Here is a 25,237-nt window from a genome sequence, read left to right on the forward strand (position 1 = left end):
TGTATTTTTGTTTTAAATTTGTTATGTATGTAACTGGCATTTAATAAAAATAAAAAAATAAAATAAAAAAAATTATCTGTAAAATAGTTTTACTGCTTTTGTCTCTTTTTTCCAATCTACAAAAATACGCTGAGCTCCTTTCACCTTCCTCTATCCAATGCAAGCTTGCATCTTAAATCCGCTAAAATCCTAAAATCCCATCCGAATGGTTTGCACGCAGGAAGCGGAAGTGTGTGTCATTTTAAGCGGAAGAAGGACTGCCCAGAAGAACAGCCGAAGAGCGAGGCGGAGCACGGGGACCGAATTGTGTCTTTTTAGCGAATAAAGTAAACGCCGTTCAAAACGTAAGTGTTCTTCCCTTAATCGTTATATCACTCTCATTGTGTCTTACATAACGTGTTTGAATTTAAATGATTGCGGAAATTGCCTGTTGCTCGTTTTTGCGGTCAAGGGAGGGATTTAGCAGTTTGCTACGTGCTTCAGGCCTCACTGTCTGTCAGACACGGTGAATCATTAATGTAAAATATCAGAACCTTCTTCTTAACTGCATTTTGTGTTTAATAATAGTAAAACTTTAGCAGTATTGTTTAGAAGATTGAGAATCATCATTTCGTTCTTTTTAAGAAGGATGGGTGGTTAGCCTGTTAGTTCATGTCAGCAGAGAATGAGACTTCAATTGAACGTCACGACCATTAATCTATATAACGTTAGATTAGTCGTAACGACCGAGAAAATTACGAATTATGAAAGATGCGTTACAGTCTTAGTAAATACGCATCCATCTACTATTTTGTCGCTGATGTCACGTTATTTTGCCAGTAGGAAAACCTTTTTGTATGCGAATACGACAAGTAAGTAACTTTATTTGTGGTGCACTTTGCAGACATTTTGCATTCATAGCTATTACACAATGCATTAAATAATACTATTCGAAAAAGCATAATAGAGGGCACTTTGAGCATGATGCCATAATGTTTCCTGTTGGTAGCACATTACATTTGTAAGTCGTCAACACTTTCTTCTCAATGAGATCGTAAAACTTATGTAGGGCTGGGTATTTATAGACGCAGATAACACGATTTGATTTCTATTCAAAAGCCTGTTCAATTCATGACATGGTGTTGGTAACGTTAGCTGTGTTTAGGAAGACATGTAGGCTACTGCACGCTTGTCTTGCAATAACAAAATAAACTAGAGATGCACCAATATGAAAATTGTACCGATGATCTTTATATTTGAATAACCAATATATTGGCCGATAAATCTAATTCCACATTGATTGCAAAAACTAAAGGCTCACATCTAAAAGCCATGTCTCCAGCACTTCAACATAATACAAACATATCCAGTACAGTAGCCTATAGTGAACAGTAGCACGTCACAAATCTATTGCCTTAAAATTAATTAAAATAATGCAAACATGTTACTGGACAACATTACTCGCACATGAATGTTCAAAATGCAAGTGCATAAATAAAACTGAGTAATAAATACTTTTTAATTTTATTTATGCACTTGCACTTTGATCCTCATGTCGTTCCAAACACTTCAGACCATTGTTCATCTTCGGAACACAAATTAAGATATTCTTAATAGTAGGGCTGCAACGATCTGACTTTTTCAGTCCTGATACCGATGCCTGGGCTTTGCTTTGTGTATCTGTCGATACCTGATACTGATCCGATACGATTGTTGAATTAATAATAAATTGTATACCTTCCACCTTATACCTTCCTTGAAGAGTCTAAAGGCACCAGACTTTACTAACATAATAAGAAGAGTCTAAAGGCACCAGTCTTTACTAACATAATAAGACAAAATAACAGATGTATGCAAAGTATTGAATTCTTATTTATTTAAAAAGCAATTGTGCGTTCAAATCTAAAATAGAATGTAATCAAACTTCTTTAAATAAATAAAGTGTAGCAGTGGAAACAAAACAGTGTATTGGTCCAACATACACTAGTAATCTTACAGTTACCAAATATTGTAAATATGTAAAAAAAAAAAAAAAAAATTATATATATAATATACATACATACATACATACATACACATACATGTCATATCGCGATATCAATTATATAGCGGCGCGATGCCGTATGGCACATTTACCTTCCCTAGCGCGCACAATAACACCTGTCTGAGTGAGAAGAGCAGCATGTCAGCCTCTGATGATGATTTAGTAGGGGTGTGCCAAATCGATTCACAGAAGAATCTAGATTCTCATTTGCAATGATTCAGAATCGATCTGAAATGTCCAAGAATCGATTTAATAAAATAAGCTTGCTGTTCGTCTCCATTTTGTAACTAGCCTATACGCGACATAGAGTCCTGCAACGGCATAAAAGTGGCAAATTGTGATATTTATAAAAATCATGGGCGGGGATGCGGGCAGATAATTAACTCTGTGCGGGCGGGTAGTAGCGCGGATGAAAAATGTGCAATATTTCTGTGTAGAGGAGAGCGAGCGAGACCGGGGCGTGACGCCTGTTTCACACCGCAAGCGTGATCAGCGCGTGAGGCCATCCTTAAAAATATTTTGTTTTGCAGTAACAGTAAAAATAAAAATAAAAAAGGGTCGGCAGGTAGGTGTAAAAATTTTTTCTTCAAATTTTAATGTAAAAAAAAAAGTACATTTTTGGTGATGGTGATTAAGTACGTATGAATTTAAACTGACTGGGTCTTCAAGCCGTGCCTTCGGGCTCATAGGCTAATTGCTGGCTATATAGACCACAAACAAATTGAAATATTTGTCAAAAACATGTTTATTGCATAAATTTCAGGTGCATTCATTAAGAAAATGTTCCTACCACCGCTAGCTGTCATTGACTCATAGCTGTCAACCCTCCCTTTTTTCCTGGGTTTCTCAGGTATTTTAGCTCTTTTCACGCTATCTTCCCATTTTAGTATTTTCCAGTGATATGTATTGTATATGATATGTATATGTATTCGTATTTTTACGCTCGATTGTGTTAACTCATAACACGCAACTCTCTGTGTCTCTGAAGTGGCTTGCACTTGTTGCTAAACCAACGCATCTGGTGATATAGACTAGTGTATTTGAATATTAAAAAGATTTTTTTTTTATTAATTAAATTAATTAAGTAGCTATAACCTACTCTTTACTGGTAAATATTACAGTAAACAAACATCACAGACAATGGCAGACCATTTTTTTCAGACGTTACATTTTTTGTAATATGTATTGTCTCTCAGTTTTTTTAAAGAGACACTGCCCCTCTTTCCTCCTTCTTGGCAGCCTACATTTACAGGGTCCCCGCGGAGTCTTAAAAAGTCTTAAAAAGTATTAAATTTCATAATCAAAATATAAGGCCTTAAAAAGTCTTAAATTCGCGGAAGCACTGCGTTCTAGGTCTTAAATAATGTTAAACAGGTCTTAATTTTCCTACGTCCATGTAACGCTACCTCATTGAAATGCTCTCGCCTCCCGCAGCACGCGCACGGGTGTGTGTGTGTGTGTGTGTGTTCCGTGGTGTTTGTAGTTCTTTCTTTCGCTAGACCAACTATTGTTCGATCTATTACAACTACAAATTAGGCAAGCATGCCACTTATATTGCAGCCAATCAGCTTTCGTGTTATTGGCACGAGCCTCTTTCTGATCGTACCCCACAGACGCATAAAACGGATTTTATTCTTCAGCTGAGTCTGACGGTTCTTGCAGTTCCGCGATCGTGAACGCGAAGGCGAATCTTTCTCACCATCTTGCATAATGACCAAATAAAAGTATAATATACCCGATTGCACTAAATAGAGTTAATAACAGTGATGTAAACTCCGAACTCCGATGTCTGGCTGCGTGTTTGCTGCCTGTCAGCGCTCGCGCGAGTGTATTGAATGTGTTATTTCCATGCTCATTAGCCTTACGTTACTTTTAAACGATCAAATATACACATTATGCATATGTCTATATCCTGATTTGAGTTAAAAAGTTTGGGAAGTGTCAGTTAGTACTGGATCTGGGCATTAGTAAGTTCTCAAAGTGAAAGCAAACGAATATATATAGCTTAACAACAACACAAACGGGGAAAACAGCACTTACACTTAAAGGAACACTCCAACTTTTTTAGAAATAGGGTTTATTCTACTTTGCTACATTTAGATATGTGAGGTATGTGGGGAAATGCATTTTAAGCTAAGCTAGCAGCGACCCTGCCAAACTAAAACAATGCATGCACTGAGACAAATGCATTTGCCCACATATCTAAATGTCCAAAGAAGTTGAATAAGCCCTATTTCTAAAAACGGTGGAGTGTTCCTCTTTGTAGATATGCATCTTTATGTTGTATTTATTTGTCCTATTGTCATTTGTTCATAAGTATATATTTATTACTGACCGATTACGTAATTACTTGAAAACGTTTTACTTATATTAAGCAATTGCTTATTGCTGTGGTTTACTTTTAAGATGTTGGTCATATTTCCCACCCCAAGCGACCAGCCTTTTTTGTTTTTGTAATATGCCTAACAAACAAGATTCATGCATTTTGTTAGTTTTATTGCCATGTGTGATTATTGTGCATCTAACATAATAATATGGTTAATGTTGCATCCTAATTATGAAAAAATAAAAATGTATGAAAGTGACCACCAAAAAATAAAAATAAAAAAATTTATTTATATATATATATATATATATATATATATGCTATAACTATTTAATTAATTATTGTTATTTGCCATGCTCAGGGAAAGAAAGAACTACTGTCAAATAAAAATAAAGAAAATAAGAACAAAAAACTTAAATACAAGCAGCAGCACAAATAAATACTATTGAGCAAAGATACTGATAAAATAAACAATGCTTTTCAGATTTTTTCAGGTAGGTCTAACATTAGTTTTTAGGTAGAGAAATTGAATAAACAAATCAAATGTAAAAGTAACTGCACATGTAACTGTTTAAATTAAAGATCAATCCTTTTTAAAATTACAAAAGCTATTCAATCAAGAGCAGTGAGTGATGTCCTTATCTTTTGTTTGACAGACAGCAGTAAAGGCTACTGCCCCTTTAAGACCTTATACAGGGATATGCTCGTCGTTCTCGACTGTATACAGTTCACTTAAGGCATCAGACTATGTCTGCTTGGATACTCATCAAGATCGACATGTTGATATACTTTTTGTGTGAGTTTGTCCGTTCAAGCGCAAGACTTAAAATAACTCAATATTTGCGCGCTGACAGACGTGCACGCGCTTTTGTACCGCTTTTTGGACAGCTTCTCACACTGCAGAGTTCTCATTCGCGTCTTCTGGCGAATATACTGCATGGGTGATACTGCATGTGTATAATATACCCATGGGTGATGATGGCGAAAATGACTGGTCATACGGCAGCACTCGCATGCATTGAACACAGTTTACAAAGATAGACCAGTTTTGCCCACATTTTTCTTTTATTATCGCTGTTGTAGTGTAGCCTATCACTGAGGAGCCAGCACGTGTATCCATCGACAGAACCATGCATAAAGCATTACTTTTCAAGTTACAACCAGTGCCGCCGCTCCCACCACGCGCTGCGTGTAGCCGAGCAAAACACACGCTACCCATAGCAACGCGTTATGACAACGATATTTCAGACTGACAGAGACAAGATAAATATGGCTTTTCCGCCATTTGTTACTGTTTTGTACACGTTGTTATATTAATTATAATTCAAATTCTGTTTTATTGGCCAAAATATAGTAATGATGAATGTTGAGAGGGGCACTTTTGATTAATTTTCAAAAAGGGCACGGGCTCGAACCCCCAAAGCCCTCCCCTCTGCAGTGCACTTGCCTGGTGTGTGTAACGTGTCCATGCCATGGTACTGACTCCTGTCACACAATGCGACGAAATCTCCAACAGGGCTTTAATAGTCTAATGTTACAGTGAATGAGAGTATGAGCCGAAACGAATGCACGTGCAGGCCATAGACATCCGTTAACATTAGTGTAAACATAGATGACGTCATGGGTTTTTCTATAAAAGAAAGAACGCAGCCTTCGTTTGTATGTAGACCCAAGCAGTTTATATATTTATAATACTTACTAAAATATATTTCATATTATTTTATTACTTTTGTATTAGTTGTTTGAAGAGTAAAAAAAGAAATTGGTCGGTCTTAATGCAAATTTACAACCGGCAAGTCGGTTGACTAAAAGGGAAAAAAAATAATAATTTGAGTCGGCCCTAAATTGACAGGGTCGGTCGGGTTACGGCAAACAAGAATATTTTTAAGGATGGCCTGAGCAGCACTTCAGCGTAACTACACCGTGACTGCAGCTGCAGACGCGCAAGAGAATATCCACACTGGAAGCTAGGGATGGGTATTGTTAAAGGGGTACTTCAGCGCTGGGAAGATGAATCTGTATTTAAACTGGGTCATCAATGCAGTAGAAATGTGAAATTATTTTTGAATTTGGTGCCTTCTAGACTGAGAAAAGACAGAAAATGTATTTTTGTCCCATGGGGATGAAAGACTACAATTCCCAGAATGCTTCGCTGCCCTGTGAGGCCATTCCCAACACCACCAACTTCATTACTGTGACTGAGTTAGAGAAGACACTATAATTAAAAACTGAACGTGTCTGTTCAATATAATGAGTGAGTCACCGCGCGAGTATCACAGCACTGAGCACTAACTGCACGAGTGATGAGAGCTGAGGTAATCGCGACTACATTCGCGGCATACATTCACAACGCCAGTTCAGTCTGGCACGCGTTTCAGTTCATGCCTTTGCAAGCTTAACTTTCATAGAAATGAATTTGAGAAGTTAAAAGACTTACATTGCTCACCATAGCTCCGTTTAAATGATCCTGTCTGCAAGCTGAGCTCTCCCTGCCAGCTGAGTGTAATCGCCCATCCCCCATGCGCAGATTCAAAACATGCGGAAATGGCTCCCTCTGCTGGCTGTAGTCTTTAGCCTTTGGGCAAGCATTCCTCCTATGATGCAAAAATCGTCATTTTGCATCATAGGAGGAATTTTTCCAGAAATAAAATGCATAAATCTCTCGTCTCAGGGAGATATGAGGGGGGAAAGCACAATAATTTGAATATTCTCCAGGGTTTCTACTGATACAAAGCCATATGCTAATCGCTGAAGTAACCCTTTAAGATTTTAACGGTATTACTTACTCTTACCGATACTGCTTATTGGTCCGGTACTTTAACGTTATTCTTATCTATACTTTTTGAGATTTTATATATATATATATATATATATATATATATATATATATACACACACACACACACAATTAACAAAAAATACACAGCCTACACAGTGCTTTCATTTCAGGAAGAATTCTTGAAGAATTCATATTGGTTGCTAGGCAACGTGGGGGAGAGGACGCTGGCGTCGTCTGTTCGCCGCTTCTCCACCCACAAATCATGTTACTGTACTATTAGATTTAGATTTTATTTTATTTCCTTATGTTTGTGACTAGTCTAACAGTCAGAGCTACAATTGGGGCTGTTGCTGATTGCTGGCAGCCACTGAGAGGACGTTGTTCCTCGTTTCGCCGTTTTCCACCGCTTCTAATGTTTACGTTTGAATTGCTGCGGTTGGTTGGTTCTGGTTTGGAGGACATTTGATGTTTCTCGCCGCGACTGCTCACTGGTGGTCTCCCTTGGGCTTAAGCTGCATGGTGGCTGAAGTTTGCACCGGGCTAGCGTCATCTGGGCCATCGTAATCGGCGTCCGGCATGATGTTGGGATGTTCCGCTTCTCGGCTGCGCCGCTGTTCCGTCCTGCATTGCGGCCGTGGAGCGGCTTGGACTTCTGCGCCGACCCCGGTGTGTCCACAGAAGTCCCCGGAAAAATGTTCTGCCTCCTGCATGGTGCTGCGGCGATCCCCATCGTTTGAATCGTCACAAAGACCCATCATCTGGTCTTCAGCTGTCCTGCCTCGGCAATATCATCAGGACACTGCCGCTGGGAGAAATTTAAAACATGGAGTGGACCACAGTGTGCTGCGGAGCTAACAGAGACTTCCACCATCAGCTGTTTTCTGTTCACCATCAGCTCTGTTTCTGTTCACCATCAGCTCTGTTTCTGTTCTGTTTTCTGTGTTGGTTGATTGTTTGTAGTATTCTATATTTTTACTTTTTTATTCATTTTTTGTGTTATTCCCCCCCCCCCCCTTTGTTGCACTTTGAGATTCTTCGGAATGAAAAGTGCATTATAAATAAAATCTATTATTATTATTATTAATTCTAGTAAAATAACACTGCATAGTTTATCATAAATAGCCAAAATAATGCTTATTAAAGCTGAAGTTATTAATTCAGAGCTGTGAGTGATTTTCTCTTTGCATTTGGTTGTTTAATTCGTAGTAAATTGTCAGCATGCTTATTTACACTGCTGCCTCTTTAAGACAGATGTGCAGCTCTATAGGTGACTGATAATAGGCAGATGCACTACATTTTCTCCCAACTATCCATAATAACAACGTCAATTTTAGACACAAACTGTGTTTAAGAGACTCTCCAAGCCGGTCATTTTGACATAGATGTTTGTGTATGTGATCGTTTAGACGCGAGTGTGAAACCGAAAGTGTAATTTGCTCGTCTCGTCGCGGGCTGTTTCGGAGCGCGCGCCGACTTGGGAACAATCTCTTGGGCACATTTTTGTGCTTTTAATCGCTCTTTATTATTAAACTCATCCCACAATTTACCAGCAGTAGCTAGACTGTATTTTACAACAATCACCGATCGTGCTGATTATGTTTGAGTCATAGAGAGAAATGACAGCGTAGGCTACTGCTGCAAAGGGAATTAAGTTGTGCTAGACATAAATATTATAATTATATTCTTTGCCAAAATCTAAAATAAAAATAGAAGTTAATCTTTGTCGTGCATTAATGTGAGTGATGACGGTTATTTTGGGAGTGCTTAATGCAGCACAAGAGATGCAGATAATTTGATCTTGACTATTAAGAAACTATAATTAATATTCTCACATAACAAATCTGCTTCAAATTGAATTAAAAATGAAATTACAACATAATAAAAATAAAAATGTAAAGTGTGTACAAATATTATAAAATCGTGAATATAAATAATTAGGAATCACGTTCATCAAAACAGTGCACATTTAATTTTTCTAACTTTTATTTTGGTTAGTTCGTTTGTTTCCTTATAAAGGTCCTTATAAAGGTTCTTTTTTTTTCCTTTGACAAGTTTTTTGCCAGGTGGCTTATTTAATTATATGATGTCATTATGTTGTCTTGACGCCAGCCAATCGCTGCATTGCTGATCGTGGTTTCGAGTATCGATGCATCTGCCCTCTTCAGGGAACACAGGCATGAGCAGTGATCTCAGATAATTTAATCCAGATATATTAATCCAATCCGCAAATTCGTTTGAAGAATCAAATTAGCCAGAGATCAGTTATCAGGATTAAAAGATCTGGGATCTGTCAAATCATCTCGGATGTATCAGCAAGATACGAAAAACGGGCCCCAGAATCTGTAAAAAATCATGTCAATTGTTTATAAACATATATATATTTTTTTAATAGCCTAATGGTTTTACTCAGTTGTGCAATTGTAAGGGGATATATGGTGTTTGTAAAATTTATTTTCTGAAATTAGTAATGATATTTATATACAGGTTTATCTAAAATAGCTAAAAAATAAAATGCACACTAAATATAAAAATATCTTAAGTTTAATTCATGGTGAAAACATGTACATGCTTAGTTTAGTGGAGGATATACGTATACACACATTTTATGTATGTATGTATGTATGTATGTATGTATGTATGTATGTATGTATATGTGTGTGTCTTTGTATCTTTGTTTATATTACATTGTGGGGATCAAATGTCCCCATAAGGATAGTAATAGCTGCTAGTAGTCACTTTTCAACCGGCTCATTGAGTGGGTAGGTTTAGATTTAGGGGCAGTGTAGGGGCATAGAAAATACAGTTTGTACAGTATAAAAACCATAACGTCTATGGAGAGTCCCCACAAAGATAGTGAACCAGACGTGTTTGTGTGTGTGTGTGTGTGTGTGTGTGTTTGTTTATTTTTATTTAAAAAAATTATAAAAACACAACCAACATATAAAAACCTTGATACAAAGGGGCACCAAGTAAAATCCTGCCTAGGGCAGCAAATTGGTCAGGGCCGGCCCTGAGTAAAAGTAAAGTTGGTGAGTGGAGTATATTAAATTGTTGACAACGAGTCTTTAAAGGCAGAGCCTCTTTCATTAGCCCATTCATGACGCTGTTGATGTTGAGAGGTGCAAGATAAAAAATAAAGCATTTTAATTTGAATGATTTTAGCGTGATTTATCGCGGGCACTGGTCGGGTAACGGGTTAAATATTAACGGGTCTGGGTGGGTGCGGATTTAATTTTGATATTTTCAAAATCGAATCTTTTTGAATCAAATCTTTTTGAATTGATTATGAATCGAATCGTGGCCTCAATAATTGGAATCAAATCGAATCGTGAGATGGTAAAAGGTTCTCACCCCTATGATTTAGTAGGGGTGTCAACAATAATCGATTCGGCGATGCATCGCGATGCGGGGCATGAACGATTCAGCATCGATGCGGCAAAGTGCCATAATCGATTATGTCACTGTTTATTTTCTGGCGGACGATAAAGTTGTGAAGTTTCAAATACTTCCGGTTCCGAGAGAATAACAACAACAACAACAAGGAAGATGGCTGAGGCGGAGGGAGATGACCGCGATAGACGGGTTATTAAAAACGCGCTAACGACCCGAGGTGTGTAGGATTGTACGTATATTTTTTTTGCACAATAATCAATGAATCTATAATGACGAAAAACGCCGCAATTCACCTTTATTCCACAAGGTGGCACAATGTCTGATACGCAATGATGAAGTGACGTTTCACTCATAGTTACCTCTGACAGAAAACGAAACAATAATTATAATCTGCAAAACTTGAAATGGCTCAGTGATTTACCACAGAAAGCAAGTACTAAACACAATCATATGTTAGTGTCACTGTCTCTTGATGATGGATGTGGTCAAGAAGCTGTCAGTGATCAAAATATTGATTTTAAAGACATTGAAAATGAGTTTTGAGAATATGCTGGAGATCGCGAATATGAGGCAGATGCTGGTAAACAAACTCTGACGAGGTCATATGATGATGGTATTAAACATCTGCTCAAACTGAATCCTTCCAAGCTCCAAAAGGTAACGAAATAGGTTTTATTTTATTCTTCTGTAGCTGTTACTCTAACATCAGGAGTTTTATATATTATCACGACAGGTAGAGGTCTATCCATGTTAAATATAGATCTGGGTCGCTAACGACCTGAATATGTAAGAATGTTTGGTGAAACAGTCATGCATTTAAGGGCTAATTGCATTTTATTTAATTACATTTTATTTTATTTAATAACTTGTATGTCAAAGATACAGGAGACACATAGCAGCCAATACAATCTGTTGTTTAATATCTGCTTGTATTGCCTCATGACTGATGAAAAATTTGCTTTGTGTGCAGTAGAATTTTGATGCATCACAATGCATCGTAGAATCGAATCGAATCGAATCGTTACCTGGTGAATCATAATCGAATCGAATCGTGAAGGAAGTGCCAATGCACACCCCTATGATTTAGTACCTAAAAGGGAGCTACTTGGTTACAAGAGGTCAGCTCTTTTGACAACTGACATAACATGAACAGCTTATGGCTGATTTTGATGTTTGCCGTGCAATATTTAACCGGAAGGGTAACATTGATGTTTATTTTTGTCAGTTATGACTTAAGTTAGTTAGATCTAGCATTGTGCACGCTTCGAATGAGACACGGAGATAAAGTAGTGTATAAAGTAATACTTTTAATTGAATGAATGGAGTATAGCATTTATTTTAATTATAGAGAGAGATATGCGTGACTGTGTCTGTTCAGCGTCTCTCTTTACAATGCAGATGTGCGTTTATTACTTTAAAATAGCGAGTAACCCCAACATTGCTGAGAAATATAATGAAGTGATCCAGTAGCTTAAATATTTTGTTTCCAAAAGTTGCGGGGCGGCGTTGATAACCAGCTTCCGTGCTCCTGAATCTGCAGCGCGATTCTCTGTATGCGAGTGACGTATATGTGCGCGCGTGTGCTTCATAATGAAAACGGCTCATACAGAACGTTATTTTAGCTAACTTAAACTAAACTCTGCTATTGTACACCTTCCCAATCAAAATTCAATCAACTTTTATTTATATAGCGCTTTTACAATCACGATTGTGTCAAAGCAGCTTCACAGTGTCAAACAGGGTAATATTGCGACAAAATTTGAATATTCAGACAGACCATGACATAAATGACTTTAGTTATTGCTAAACTAAATGTTTTATAGGCTAGGCCTATATATATATATATTAGGGCCGGGACTCGATTAAAAAAATTAATCTAATTAATTAGAGGCTTTGTAATTAATTAATCGCATTTTAATTGCATATAAATATTTGACCTGAGAACAATGAGAAGTAATTTTTCACATGTATTTTTAGTATACCATTGAATAATGACTGAATACATAAGCTTAATCAACAAAATATTGTTTATTTATTTCAGTCCAGCAGACCTGCGCAATGTTTGCCATTAAGTGTAGCAAAAGCATATTTGTGATATCTGAGGCTCGATGTGCTGCGGTGATACCCAAATTCCTTGTTGTATAGCTTGCACACTACCATGCTCTTGACGACGCTTCCATTCTTTTGTTTTTTTAAACAAAATTTCCCATCCACGGGGCCAAGCAAAGCAGTCTCATCAGCTTCTTCGTTCATGTTCACTAATGCCCTGCGTCACAATCAGCTCCCTAGTTCACTAGTCAGGGCACTGATCAGGACATAAGTCAATGGGCTGACTCCCTGATCAGTGCCCTGACTACTGAACTAGGGAGCTGATTGAGACGCACCCATGGTTTGTTGTTGTCGTGACTCCGGAGCGAACTCTAGTTGGTGTTCCAGTATAATCGGTCCGTCGAAACTCATTCATTGAAAAACGTTCCGCGGTGCAAAAATAAGTGTGGTTAATTTTTTTTTATTTTTATTTTTGCGTAATTAATTAACGCGTTAAAGTCACGTAATTAATTAATCTTAATTAACGCGTTAAAGTCCCAGCCCTAACCATATATATATATATATATATATATATATATATATATATATATATATATATATATATATATATATATATATATATATATATATATATATATATATATATATATATATATATATATATCCAGTGAAAACACTAGTAACTTGTACCTTATGTCAGTAGAGTTACACTTTGAATTAAATATTCTCTCATCATTGACATTAGCTCATAGGAAAAGGATAAACAATGCCTTTAATTTTATTTTCAATAATAAATGCTGCTGTCTACCAGCTGCAATAACCAATAAAACTTTGTTCCATATATTTTTTGCTATATCGTCATAAATATCGTTATCACAAATATTCCTGAAATATCGTGATATAATTTTGAGGCTATATCGCCCACCCCTAATATATATATATATATATATATATATATATATATATATATATATATATATATATATATATATATATATATATATATATATATATATATATATATATATATATATATATATATAATATATAATCTTAAATTTGATCTATATGTTAAAATAAGTGTATGGGGGGACGCTGCATATACTGTCAATTAGATATTTTTTATATAATTATTTTTTTTGTCTGTCTTTTGAAAGTCTAGGCAATCAAAAATTTCTTCTGAAGAGATCACTTTATATGATAAAGTTTTTAAGCTTTTTCTCCTATATAAACATTGATCAATTACTATTAAAATTATCTCACAAATATTTGCTAAATCAATGTATTTTTTACAACGGGGTAATTGTGTTGCAATAGCTTACACACAGCACAAGTAAGCTTGATTTCGAATGGTAAATTGAATTTAAAAAGACGACTAAACAGTAATAAAATAAGAACAAATAAACATATTACAAAAAATAGCACAAATAAATAAAATAGAATAAAATATATAAATGAAATAGACTGCTTTATTTTTTCAGGTAGGTCTAACATTCAGGTAAGAAACTGAATTAAAAAACGCGGGTTCGCCATGTTCAGAGGGTTAACCGGGCTGAATGAGTATGCGGCTGCGCGTCAACTCGCTGTCGGTCAGAGAGGAGAGGAGAGCGGGGCTGGGATCATTACTGTAGAAACTGAGCAGGCTATCGTATCTTTTCAGATATTTCAGTATCGACATTTTTGACAACACTAGTTGCACTGTGCCGACCCAGGCTTTTTAAAGGTGAAATAAATCCACACTTCAGAGCGCCGTTTACCGGGCTTCCATGGCTAAAAGAACAAGCGGGCGCACAAGCACCGGAAATCAGGTGGCCATGGAAACCAAAACTTGCGCGTTTGGAACCGATGATCGGAACCGTAAACAAATTTTCTAAACGATTCCAATGGAATCGTTATTTTTTTAAACTGTTCCAAGTTGGAACCGGTTCTCGATGCCCAACCCTAAATAAGACACTATAGGGCTATTACCAATCAAATTAAATAATTTACCTGGAAAAATTAACTGCATTAAATAATGTTATGAGATTTGTATTTTTGAATAAACAAAATAAATGTTAAAAAGTATATGAAACTAAACCACCAGTAGGTTGCAGTAGGTGAGTCTTAAAGGGGGGGTGAAACACTCAGTTTCAGTCAGTGTCATGTCAATCTTGAGTACCTATAGAGTAGCATTGCATCCTGCATATCTCCGAAAAGTCTTTATTTTTTTAATATTTATATAAGAAAGATGCGCTGTTCCGAGTCTTTCCGAAAAAAGCCGAGCGGGTGGGGGCGTATCGTGTGAGCGGAGCTAAATAATGACGTGTGCGCGCTGCTGCTATTGTGTAGAGTCGAGTGCGTCGTAAAGCTGTGTCATCCCTAACAGCGGGAAAAACTTTATTCAAAATAAAAATATGGCTTTTAATCAGATACAGCCATACATCTATGATCCGGAATCAGACCCAGAGGCTGCAGTTGAACAGGAGCAGCAGCAAAAACGACTAGAGCAGGACGTCTCTGTGGTACAAGTTATACACTAACTATATAATATGCTTAGCGACTTGTGTTATTTACATATTTATACTTGAATTATATCGTCGTATTTTTGTCTTTGAAGGTGTACATGTGAGAAGTGCAGTTGTGCACGTGTGTGTGTGTGTTTACGCGTGGTTTGTGTAGACAATTGTAACATTATTAAGCGGACTGGTTTTGCACGGCAGGCTAAGTTAGTGTTTACATAGAAAGACACGGAATAGTAGCGCATTTGAATGAAGAAGCGCGCTTATTTAGTTCAACATATTTCCCCACTCTTTGTGTATTGTTGTTTGGAGTGCTTTTACAATACACAAACATAAAGTTACACATATAGTGGCCAGCTAAACAAATGTACACGCACTACACATCGCATGCTCCATTGATCAATTTCTATATATAGTAATATATATAGTAACTATACGTGATCATGTTTGGGCTACTTGATGAGCATAGGCAAAAACACAGACATTTGAAGCAGTCTAACTCACCGCCCGCGGTTCTAACGTTGGGACCTTTATCGTTGGGACTGCTCCATCATTCAGCATTAGGCGATTGGAAAATCCGGCGTCAAGCTGGGCCTTGTTTATGAAACAGTCGGCACCGAAATGCAGCGAACAGATATAAACATTCGCGCAACTCAGTTGCTGATCCGGAAAAGCAAATTCCATCCACTCTTGCCTTACCGCGGGGTTTTTGGGGAATCTGTGCAGGACTGTCTTGGTCTGGCAACCAAAAACGCACTTTTTGATGTCATTGTTAATTGTGCACATCACCTGTGCAGCGCAGCCTACGAGCCAGCGCTTTGATGGGCGTAGCCTGTTACTTTCGCTCTCTCCCTCTCTCTCTCTCACGCTCTTCCGGTAGAATTGTCCGTAAGGCCCATACAAGGAAATTCCGCCCCCATTAACGTCAAAGGGGACGCATGATCGCAAAAAACTTGCCGAAACTTATGACTAACCGGAAGTAGTATTTTTGACAAAGAAATACTCCCATCAAACGTCCACCTTAACTTTTGAAACTTTGTCCATGTTTAGTATGGGATTCCATGTCTTTAACAGTGTAAAAAGATCAGTATGCATGAAACAGCATTTCACCCCCCCTTTAATGAATGAATCATTAAGTCAAACGATTCACTCAAACGACAGTCATTTATGAACAGGTTATTGAATCTTTGATTCAGTCGATGAGTCATTCAATAACACGTGAGAGGCATTATGGTTCTGCTGTTTGGAACTTTGTTGCTTGGAATCTTTGTTTGGAACAATTTTTGCAGTTGTAATATAACAAACACACAATATTGCATCTTAAATGTAAGTGACTAATTGATAATTAATTGTTTATGGAACTGTCATATGACATCAGTGTCATTTTCAATCGTGATGGTGTTCAGGAAAACATCACATTTGGTTGTGATGTTGTTTAACTGTATCATGTTTTATACATAAAAAAGCTTCACATTTTGAATGTTTACCGCAATTTCTCTGTGTAAGGGCGCTCATTGGATTTCTTGATTTGATGTGCGAGCATCAACAGCGTGTTGTTACCGTCAGTTCATTAAATATTATCCATATCCACTATCAATTACCACTTACAGTAAATTAATGCAGAAAGCCCCTTCAATCATTGTCCCTTCAAGAAATCCACTTGCCCCTGGATCTGTTAATTTTTCCGATCACCGATCCAGCTATTTTGTCAGTATCGCGGCCAATATCCAATCCTAATATCAGATCGGTGCACCCCTTTTTAATAGAGATCGGTAGGGGTGGGCGATATAGGCTCAAAATTATATTATTATATTTCAATAATATTTGTGATAACGATATTTATGACTATATAAAAAATATATGTCAAAAATTTTTTTGGGGTGATTGCAGCTGGTTCGCAGCAGCATTTATTAGTGCAAACAAAATGAAGGACATTGTCCGTCCTTTTCCAATGAGCTACTGATGATATTGATGATAGAATATTTAATTCAAAGTGTAAATCTTTTGTCATAAGGTGGCACTGCAGCAGCTTTATAGTCGCACAGCAAATGAAAATTAAAGCAAAGTAGCTTTGGTACAAGTTATTAAAGGTCCTGTTCTTCGCGATTCCATCTTTCAAACTTTAGTTAGTGTGAAATGTTGCTGTTGGAGCATAAATAATACCTGTAAAATTATAAAGCTCAAAGTTCAATGCCAAGCGAGCTATTTTATTTAACAGAAGTTCCCTTCCGAACCGTTTGTTGACTAACCCTCCGCCCACAAGAACATGCAAAATAGGGGGCGTGGTCTTGTTGCTCTCATGTGGAGAAGAGGGCACATTGAGCGCTTGCATCTTCTTGTTATGGTAAGGGGCGGGACCTTTCCGGACAAAGTGCGCTAAGCTGCTGTCCAATCACAACACGGGAAGCGCTGGCCCAATCAGAACTCATTACGTGTTTCTGAAGGAGGGACTTCATAGAACAAGGAAATCATCAGGCCGTTTTTAGGTCAGAGGAAACAACAGTGTACAGATAAGTAAATTGTGTGAAAAATACTGTAGCTGTGTCTCATTTCAGAAGGCTGTGTCCTCCTGAGGTCGCATTTGAAGGGTGCATACGTCATAAGGGCGTCTCATTTCAAAAAAGTGAGAAGGACACTTCAAATGTGACATTCGAATGCTCCTCCTTTCACGGGATTTCGGAGTGTACATGAGGTGTAGCCTTCACGGCTGGAGATAACCCACAATTCTTTGCGTCTCCGTTAACAACCGTCATTTTTTTTATATATTATATGAAAAAATGGCACCACCGCCAGATATACATGCGAGCGTAGGTGTGGTGTTTAAAATAAGTAGTTCAAACTTTTTTTGTTGTTTTTTTTTTTAAGCTCTATTACCTCAAACAGATAGTTTTGGTAAACAGGGTTACAACTGTTTAGTGCATTTTAAACGTTTAGAACAGTACATTGATGTCAAGACAAGAAACATTTCATAGTCATTTTCAAGTTATAAATAATTTTCATTCATATAACTGCCGTGAGAGCGCAATGAGGCTGAACTTGTTGGCATAGCAACGAGATACTTCCTGCCTCTGTGTCCTACGAAGGATGTCTCGTTTAATTCCGATTGAGGACACTCCGTATACTGCATCCTACACAGGACGTGTCCTCCGGAGGACGCAGCCTTCGAAATTTAACCAAATGAGACACAGCTTGTTTTTTTTACAAGCGAAACATGAACTCGTTTTATTGCACACTGTAAACATAATCAAAGCTTCAAAAACACGCGAAGAATGGGACTTTAATGTTTTTACTGGAAATCTTATGTTAAAATTATAACAACATTTTAGTTTAACAATAACTTAAGCAATGTATGCCATGGTCTGTCTGAATATTCGATTCTGATTGGCTGGAAGGTGTGCAATAAAATGGCACAGGTAGTTCCAAGTCAGATGAGTCATCGGCCTATATTAATGCGCTGTATTCATTATGACACACACGTCACTCACATACATACAGAGCAGAGATTGCGCTGCAGATTCAGGAGCACAGAAACTTATCAACGCTGCCTGCAAGTTTTAGGAATAAAATATCTAAGCTACTGGATCACTATATTTCTCAGCAATGATGGGGTCATCGCTATGTTTAAGTAATAAACACACATCTTGATTGTTAAGAGAAACGCTGAACAGATGCAGTCACACGTACAAAAAAGAACTCTTTTGTGCTGCAAACATCAATAACAGCTTTACATTTTCAATGTTATGTCAGTTATCAAAAGGACTGACCTCTTGTAACCAAGAAGCTCCCTTTTAGGTACTAAATCGCCATTGGAGGCTGACATGCTGCTCTTCGTGTTGCTCTCAGACAGGTGTTGTGTGCGTGCTAGGGAAAGTAAATGTGCCATACCTCATTTCATTGCTATATCATTGATATCGCGATGACACTTTTTTTTTTTTATCATGTAAAATTTTTTAACATTTTGGACGGTATGATGTGGCACACCCCTAAAGATTGGAGAGCTCTCAGTACCTCTGTTCACGTAGTAAGCAGTGCAGCGTCACAGCTCATTATTGGTTGACACTGTTCACCTTAGCACCAAGACGTATGTGTGTGATACTGACGCAGGAGCTGGCCAATAATGAGCTGGTGTTCTGACGTAAAACCCAAAAGCGATGCATTGTGTTGTTTACTAGGTAAACAGCGTAAGAGTAGGAGACTGACATGGAAGAGAAGAAATTGTTGCATAAAGTCATTATTTCGTTTGTTTTTGCGCACAAAAAGTATTCCCGTCGCTTCATAATATTAAGGTTGAACCACTGTAGTCACATGGACTATTTTTAACAATGTCTTTTCAACCTTTCTAGGCCTTTCTGGGCCAAAGTTGCAACAGCATTGCTGCTCATGGTGGTTTAGAAAAACCTTTCAGATTACATCAAAAATATCTTAATTTGTGTTAGGGCTGGGCGATATGTATAAATATCCTATATTTTAGCTCTTTTCTCGCTGTCTTCCCGTTTTAGTATTTTCCCGTGATATGTTCCATATTTTTACGCTCTATTGTGTTAACTCAGAACACGCAACTATCTGTGTCTCTGAAGTGGCTTGCACTTGTTGCTAGACCAACGCATCTGGTGATATAGACTAGTGTATTTGAATATTAAAAAGCAAAAAGTTGTTTTTATGAATTCAATTAAGTAGCTATAACCTACTCTTTACTGGTAAATATTACAGTAAACAAACATCAGTTTTTTTTTAAGAGACACTGCCCCTCTTTCCTCCTTCTTGGCAGCCTACGTTTAGAATAATAGCTTTGATTAACCTTAATGATGAAAAAGGTTTAAAAATCGTGATTGTTTGGATTGTTTTTCCTTTTTTCAGCCATGGCACTAGGGATGTCCCGATCAGGTTTTTTTGCCCTCGAGTCCGAGTCATTTGATTTTGAGTATCTGCCGATACAGAGTCCCGATCCGATACTTCTATAATACATAAAAAAAGAATAAAGAAGAGCGAAAAAACGAACCAGGATGTTCCTTATTTTTTATTTTATTCACCTTATTTTAACATTCAACAACTCTAACAAACAGAGCACTTCTGTGAGGTAGATTGAACAATCAAGTAATAAATAAACATAAATTCTTCACTTTTGGATTTTAGTGCTACAGTAAATATAAAAATGTCCGGGACCGGAGTTGCGCAGAGCAGGAAGTACAACGGTGATATCAAAAGCACACCCATACTCTCATAGATGCAGAACAATTAATTATGTTGGTGTGAAATAAACAGTTATGGAAATTAAATTAAATTAAATAATCTGCTCCCAAAAATCCTGAAAAAGTCTGTTAGTGCCTCAGTGACAACTTCACTCAGAGAAGACGTCTACCTCAGCTCTCAATCATGACATCACACAGCCGTTTTTACAGCATCAAATAACTAACTAAAACTAAACTTATTTAAAAAACAAACACTTTAAATGAAATCATTGTGATGATAACTGCCTACAATGACAAATCAACTTTGGGGAAAAAATATTTGAAGTGTAATTTGACTGAAGTGTAATTAACAATGCTTTTCAGGTTTTTATAGGTCTAACATTAGTTTTTAGGTAGAGAAATTGAATAAAGTAGGCTAATGAAATGTAAAATAGCTGCATATTTAACTGTTTAAATTAAAGAATAATCCTTACAAAAGCTATTTAATCAAGAGCAGTGAGGGATTCCTTATCTTTTGTTTGACATTAAACAGACAGCAGTAAAGGCTACTGCCCCTTTAAGACCTGAAGGAAGGCTCTGCGTCGTCTTTCTCGACTGTATAAAGTCCTCTTAAGGCATATTCAGACTGTCTGCTTGGATACTCATCAAGATGGACATGCTGACATACTTCTTGTGTGAGTTGGTCCGTTTAAGCGCAAGTCTTGAAAGAGAACTCAATATTTGCGCGCTGTGAGACGAGTGCGCGCTTTCTAGGGTTGTGCCGATGGACGATATCATCGTCCATAGTGATGGCTGTGCGACATCACGATTGAGAAACACCATCGTGATGCCACGCCCCCGCCCTGCTGCGAGTCAACCAGAGTATGAGCGCGGAGTGGAGTGGCGGCAATTTCCCCTCCACGCTCTTTCTAAGCATTCAGGAATCCCTCGGCTCCAGCTCCGCTCCGGGTTCACCATCTCCCTCTCCTCGCTGCTGATATCAGAAACACCGCTCCGTCTTCGGCGCTCCGAGGAAATTTGCGGCTAATAACTGCTAAAGTATTTTAGTAAGCTCTGAAATATCACTATAAAGTTCGGTTTATAACCTGCATTAACTGAAAAAATGATAAAAAATAAACAATAGGAGATTAAAAGCCTAGTTTCAACGTGGTTTATTGGAACATTTGTGTGCCTTTTCCCCCCACTATGCCAAACTGGCTTTATCAAAAGTTAAATATCATTGATGCTTTTTGCAGTGCAAATTTGTTTGTATGTTTGGAAGTTTGGAAAGATGAACGTTTTCATCAGTTATTTTATCTACAGAGCAATACAGATTTCTGCTCATTCAAAATCATAGAATAGAATAATATAATAACTAGGGCTGTACTAGAATAATCGAATATTTCAATATTCGTTCGGTGAGGTGGCATTCGATTTTCAGTTTTGAGATTCGAATATTCGGTTTTTTTTTTCAACACGTGACTTCCGTAGTGGACTCATTCTCACTCATGCTTGAAATAATAATAATAAATAAAAAATAACACCGCAACATGTTTTCAATAAAAGCATTGCACATTTTAAAGATTTCAATTAACAAAAAGTCAGAATAAGACAAAATAAATCCCTTATATAAAATAAAACTAATTGTAATAGATTATACATTTTGTGTCATTTTAAAAACAATTCATTTATTCTTATTCAACTGTTTATAAGCATGCTACCGTGTTCTTTATTTATTACAGTTTGTTGAAATCACTGTGTGCTACTAATTTAATTTCTGTTTTGGGATTCATTTGTTTTAAAGAAAGGTTCGTTATGAATACCTTATTAAAGTTCTTGCTCTCAACAGACTTTGTGTTTTGTATCACTTGTGCACTGTCCATTTTCGGAGCATAAATCTGCCCGTGTAATGCGTACCAGAAACTGTTCTATTTAAAAGATTATTAAATGTTTATTAATATTTAAAGAATGTGTGCCACCTGATCATATTGCACAAAATGCAACACTGCACTCCACTGGGTCTGCCGCAACACATTTACGATGCCAAAGAGTGAAACGTGAAGTCGTGAAAGATGATACAAATGCAAACCGACACTATTATTATATATTTAGCCCCACCCACCGAAGCTTCGAATATTCGATATTGATTGCCACCTAAGCTTCGAAGCTCAAAAAATGGCATTCGAAACAGCCCTAATAATAACTGTAAAGGCTACCTACTGGCTACTGATAACTGTATGCAGGTAAGCACTACAAGATGTTTTTGAATGCATTAGAGAGAACGATTAGTTCGTGTGTGAATAAGTGCTACCTGTTTAAAATGTGCTTTCACCCGATCATATTCAGTATGAGGTGAAAAAAAAAAAATCCCTTAAACTTTAACATCCCGCTCATGCCCATCGCCGTGATCATCTGTATCAGGCTGGTTGTTTACCGTGAGTTCTGAACACTGCACCATGCTTATTTAAATCTTTTCGTTTCTACACATATTAGGATACATATTTCTCATGTCTGAGGTAAGCCTGCTGAATTTCAGTTTATTTGAGACGCGCTCCAGTTCATGATCATTGAAAGCGATCGCTTCCGTGACCTCATAGGCTACTTATTATCTTATTTATTAAAATACATGCAATTGGCCGAAGAAACCTTTATTGAAATTAAGATACAATTTGTACAAAACGAAAGAAAGGCTTTTTACAAAACTTAATATTAAACTAAATATAACCACCAAAATAATTTCTGACTGACTCGCATCTTTGCACTTAGGCTATAGCCTATCATAATCAGGTGAAATTAAAAAATAATATTAGGCTATAATATTAAATTAAAAACATTGTTTAATGGCTACAACAAGTATAGTAAGCTACAGATTTATGTCATGTCTGAGCTGCATTTGAACGAACATCATTTTACCGGCGGGTTCATGAGCGCGCGCCTGCGGATTATAGAGCTGATCACACCGGCTCCGCTCCGCTCCGCTCCGCTCATTAGTCATTACAGGCTCGTTCTCGACAGAACGCCCACGTATTCAAAAATGGTGGGGTTTAAATGGGGCTCGGGCTCATAATTACAGTTAATGTGTCGGGCAGGGCCGGTCTCTCGGGTGCATTGGCTTGGGTAGGGTCGGTCTTGATTTTTTTGAACCGATCTAAGCTCTAGTTCGAAAAAACGAAAACGAAACGAAAATATTCGTTTTTCGTCCCCCCCAGACGATATCATCGTCCATCGCGATGTTTTACTGTACACATCGTCAGCTGCCAATTTAAGTAACATCGCCCAACCCTAGCGCTTTCGATGATGCACAGAGACAGATCAGCGCGCGCGCTCTCATTCGCGTCTTCTGGCGAATATACACGGGTGATATTAGCGCTGTTGTAATGTATCACCGAGGAGCCAGCACATGTATCCATCTACAGAAACATACATAAAGCATTATTTTCAGGTTACAACCCATATTATTGATGCGTCATCATGTTCAGCTCACCCCAGACTATACATTATATCCGAGTCCTGATCGGGATGTAACGTCCGATTCCGATCGAGTCTGAAATCACGTGATCGGGCCCGATTTCCGATCATGTGATCGGATCGGGACATCCCTACATGGCACCCCCATACATATGTTACGTTAGGGGTGTAACTACAGATTACACCGCACGGTTCGGTTTGTATCACTGTTTTAGGTTCACGGTTTCAGTATGGTTTGGTATTTGCCATGCTCAGGGAAAGAAAGAACTACTGTCAAATAAAAATAAAGAAAATAAGAACAAAAAACTATTGAGCAAAGATACTAGTAAAATAAACAATGCTTTTCAGATTTTTCAGGTAGGTCTAACATTAGTTTTTAGGTAGAGAAATGTAATAAATGAATCAAATGTAAAATAACTGCACATTTAGCTGTTTAAATTAAAAATGTATCCTTATTAAACTTACAAAAGCTATTCAATCAAGAGCAGTGAGTGAAGTCCTTATCTTTTTTTGACATTAAACAGACAGCAGTAAAGACTACTGCTCCTTAAAGACCGAGTTTGTCCGTTCAAGCGCAAGACTTAAAAGATAACTCAATATTTGCGCGTTGTGAGACGTGTGCGCGCTTTTGGACAAGTGCAGAGACAGCTTCTCACACTGCAGAGAGTTCTCATTCGCGTCTTCTGGCGAATTTATACCCGGGTGATGATGGCGAAAATGACTGGTCATACGGCAGCACTCGCATGCATTGAACACTGTTTACAAAGAGAGACCGCTTTGCCCATGTTTTTCTTGTTGTAGTGTATCCTGTCTCTGAGGAGCCAGCATGTGTATCCATCGACAGAACCATACATAAAGAATTATTTTTCAAGTTACAACCGGTGCCGCCGCTCCCACCACCCACATCACGCGCTGCGCGTAGTGGAGCAAAACACGCCTCCCATAGCAACGCGTTATGACCGACATTTCAGACTGACAGAGACAAGATAAACGGCTTTTCCGCCATTTGTTACTGTTTTGTACACGTTGTTATATTAATTATTATTCAAATTCTGTTTTATTGGCCACAATATAGTAATGATTCATTTTGAGAGGGGCACTTTTGATTACTTTTCAAAAAGGGCAGGGGCTCAAACCCCCAAAGCCCTCCCCTCTGCAGTGCTCTTGCCTGGTGTGTGTAAAGTGTCCATGGTCCTGCCTCCTGTCACAAAATGTGGCAATCTCCGACAGGGCTTTAATAGTCTAACATTACAGTGAATGAGAGCATGAGCCGAAACGAATGCACGTGCAGGCCATAGTGTGACATCCGTTAACCATAGTGTAAACATAGATGACGTCACGAGTTTTTCTATAAAAGAAAGAACGTAGCCTTCGTTTGTATGTAGGCCTAGGCAATTCATATATTAATAATACTTACTAAAATATAATTCATATTATTTTATTACTTTTGTATTAGTTGTTTGAAGAGTAAAAAAAGAAATTGGTCGGTCTTAAACCAAATTTACAACCGGCAAGTCGGTCAGACTAAAAGGG

General features: G+C 37.6%; 1 protein-coding gene across 1 annotated transcript in view; it reads left to right on the forward strand.

Annotated features, from left to right (window-relative positions):
- The first annotated feature begins 204 nt into the window (after window positions 1-204).
- The window catches only part of ywhabb (tyrosine 3-monooxygenase/tryptophan 5-monooxygenase activation protein, beta polypeptide b), a 40,513-nt gene continuing 15,480 nt past the window's right edge, over window positions 205-25,237 (forward strand). The window contains exon 1 of the mRNA XM_067413181.1: window positions 205-344. The gene's annotated coding sequence lies outside the window, so the exon portion shown is untranslated. The remainder of the gene's footprint in view (window positions 345-25,237) is intronic.

This window comes from Pseudorasbora parva, chromosome 13 (genome assembly GCF_024679245.1).
Source record: "Pseudorasbora parva isolate DD20220531a chromosome 13, ASM2467924v1, whole genome shotgun sequence".
Lineage (NCBI taxonomy): Eukaryota > Metazoa > Chordata > Actinopteri > Cypriniformes > Gobionidae > Pseudorasbora > Pseudorasbora parva.